Source organism: Myxine glutinosa, chromosome 3 (genome assembly GCF_964187855.1).
Source record: "Myxine glutinosa chromosome 3, kmMyxGlut1.1, whole genome shotgun sequence".
NCBI lineage: Eukaryota > Metazoa > Chordata > Myxini > Myxiniformes > Myxinidae > Myxine > Myxine glutinosa.
Genome location: NC_136263.1, coordinates 49,129,040 through 49,132,261, shown reverse-complemented (window position 1 = coordinate 49,132,261; position 3,222 = coordinate 49,129,040). Strand labels below are relative to the sequence as shown.

At 45.2% G+C, this 3,222-nt stretch overlaps 2 non-coding genes across 2 annotated transcripts; one reads left to right on the top strand and one right to left on the bottom strand.

The window, feature by feature from the left end:
* Positions 1 to 873: 873 nt before the first annotated feature.
* Positions 874 to 945, bottom strand: TRNAC-GCA (transfer RNA cysteine (anticodon GCA)). Its single transcript has one exon. It is a non-coding gene; the product is annotated as a tRNA-Cys (tRNA).
* A 1,632-nt stretch (positions 946 to 2,577) lies between these two features.
* Positions 2,578 to 2,649, top strand: TRNAC-GCA (transfer RNA cysteine (anticodon GCA)). Its single transcript has one exon. It is a non-coding gene; the product is annotated as a tRNA-Cys (tRNA).
* Positions 2,650 to 3,222: the final 573 nt, after the last annotated feature.

Sequence of the window (3,222 nt, the reverse complement as noted above, 5' to 3'; positions counted from 1 at the left end):
GGATGTTGACTCCAATGTACTTCGGGAAATTCCTCCAAAAAGCGGTAAAATTTACCAAAACAACACACAAGGTACTTTGGTACAGGAGGACGTCGTTCGGCCCATCGTGCCTGCTCTGCACCCGAGTATTGTCACCCATCCACACACAAACTACCTACCATTCACACAAGCAAATATCCCGATACCCGCGGCCTCTGTCTCCAATACATCAAGCTACCTATCGAATTCCCATTTAAACCCATCCATCCCTCCGCTGCCACCACCTTTCCAGGTAGACCAGAATATGTGGCTGTTTCACACAAGCGAGACAATTCGCAAACAAAAGCCTCCACCCTGGGCACCAGAATCCTTCGGTTGGTGGTGAACTCGCCATCAAGTAGTTGTCGATTCTGGAGTTGTTCTTTTAACTAAAAACTGCCGTTCTGGCACATTATGAGAATGAGGTGACGCATCTTGGAGCACGCTGTCCTTCAGATGAAGCCTGAGAACAGGCTGTCCATTCCGCACTAAGGTGATCGAAATTACACACATCACGGTATCTTTCTAAAGAGGCAGGCCATTGAGAGCAGGTGCTTTAGGTGAGTTTCACCTGGAGTCAGCGACAGTGCTGGCATATGGACGTGGCACGGGCTTGATTGGCCAAACGTCCTCCTCCCATGTCTCAACTTCCTTGGACAGTATATTGTGAAACACATTACCTGCACAAGGACGGGGGGATCAGGTAGACATGGAGACAAGGCAATATACATACAGTGAGTGATACAGTTAAGGATGATCTCATAATGAGAGTCACGTGCATAATGCATGTGATTCCAACAGAGAAAATGACGCCATTTAATTATATTTTCTGGAAAGGAGGGGGAAAAAAAACTAAGGGGGCACCCGGATTTGAACCGGGGACCTCTTGATCTGCAGTCAAATGCTCTACCACTGAGCTATACCCCCACATGCTATTACATCAATTACCTTACTAAGTATACCTGATGCCAAGGCCTCCACCTGCCTGTTGTGCATTCACAGCTTCAGTCGGTCTCTAAATCAACATTCCGAGTTGTGATGAAACTTTCACATTCTGTCAAACATCTTTATCAAAGTTTAACCACAGATGATTCCTCTTCGTGTTCTTCTTCTTCTTCAATCAATCAACAGCTTCAGAAAACCCAGGTTACAGTTGTCGTCTCAGCTTGGCCCTGATTATTTTGACAGTTCGTAATCTCTTATTTATCATTCTCTTATAAGAAAAGCATTCTCTTATTTATCCTTATGTGTAAATGTATTCATTTTTCCATTTTTCTCATTAACCCTAGATAGGTGTACGTATACCCCTAGGACCTAGGTGTAACCATTCTGTACGGATGGGTATAGATATAGGGGGCTCCCTATATCCTATGGGGTTAAAGAGCAACTGGTCGCCATAACAACGGCCATAATTGATGTTGGCCTTTGCGATGTTTCCGGTTTTTACAGGAAGTGCATCCGATACATTTGACTTGTGGAGCTCGAGGCAAAACATAATTTCGACAAAATTTGTTTCAAAATATAGAAAAGGTCGTCAACGGACAACCCGTCTGTATTTTCACAATATTCAGCCTTGAAAAAGTCAACAACTCTCTGGCTATTCTCAGAGAGCTGCCTCAATGGCGGCGAGTCTGGCATTTCACTCGAGCAGATTGGTCGGGACTTCAAGCAGTCATCTCTCCTCAGGACTGGTCCTCCATATCTACTGCCCCCTGATGTTGACTCAGCTTGGGAATTCTTCCACAGAAACCTGCTCTCTCTCGTGCACAGATCCACCCCATCTCGTCATCAGTTGTCCTTCCCTTCTTCCCATCCAAGGGACACTGGATCCTGTGGTGAGGTGGTTCCTCTGAGACAACTTGCCTTCTCTTCTGGAAGGCAAATCCAACCGAAGGGAATCTCAGTTCCTTCCACAAAGCTCGGAACAAGTGTGTGTCCACTCTCAGGAGAAGCAGAAAACACCATTTGTCCATTCTCAAGAATGAACTTTCAAACTTGTGCCCCTCCTCTAGAACCTGGTGACACCTTATTAAGTCTGTCTCTCATGGTGTGTGCTCCCCTTCCATCCCGTCCATCTCTTAAAATGACGTCACAGCCGATTCCGCTGGTGAGAAGGCCGAATGCCTCAATTCTTTGTTTGCTTCCAAATATTGTGTCCCCAACCCCTCAGGTACAGATTGGGTATACCCAAGGGTACACCTTTCTAGGGTTATGAGAGAAATGCAAAAGTGAATACATTTACACATAAGGATAAATAAGAGAATGCTTTCAAGTGAAAACCGAAAATCTGATTACGAACTGTCAAAATAATCAGGGCCAAGCCGAGACGACAACTCGAACCTGGGTTTTCTGAAGCTGTTGATTGATTGAAGAAGAAGAAGAACACGAAGATGAATCATCTGTGGTTAAACTTTGATAAAGATGTTTGACAGAATGTGAAAGTTTCATCACAACTCGGCATGTTGATTTTGAGACCGACTGAAGCTGTGAATGCACAACAGGCAGGTGGAGGCCTTGGCATCAGGTATACTTAGTAAGGTAATTGATGTAATAGCATGTGGGGGTATAGCTCAGTGGTAGAGCATTTGACTGCAGATCAAGAGGTCCCCGGTTCAAATCCGGGTGCCCCCTTAGTTTTTTTTCCCCCTCCTTTCCAGAAAATATAATTAAATGGCGTCATTTTCTCTGTTGGAATCACATGCATTATGCACGTGACTCTCATGATGAGATCATCCTAACTGTTTCACTCACTGTATGTATATTGCTTTGTCTCCACATCTACCTGATCCCCCCATCCTTGTGCAGGTAATGTGTTTCACAATATACTGTCCAAGGAAGTTTAGACATGGGAGGAGGACGTTTGGCCCATCAAGTCCGTGCCACGTCCATATGCCAGCACTGTCGCTGACTATCGGTGAAACTCACTTAAAGCACCTGCTCTCAATGGCCTGCCTCTTTCGAGAGATACCGTGATGCCTGTAATATCGATCACCTTAGTGCGGAATGGACAGCCTGCTCTCAGGCTTCATCTGAAGGACAGCGTGCTCCAAGATGCGTCACCTCATTCTCATAATGTGCCAGAACGGCAGCATAATGACCATTGAATGGTCAAACGTCGATGATAGATGATGCCCAGCTAATGATCCCGATCGCAATATGAATCAGGCAGTCATTAAGTTTAAAGGAATTCTTCATATTTCTCAG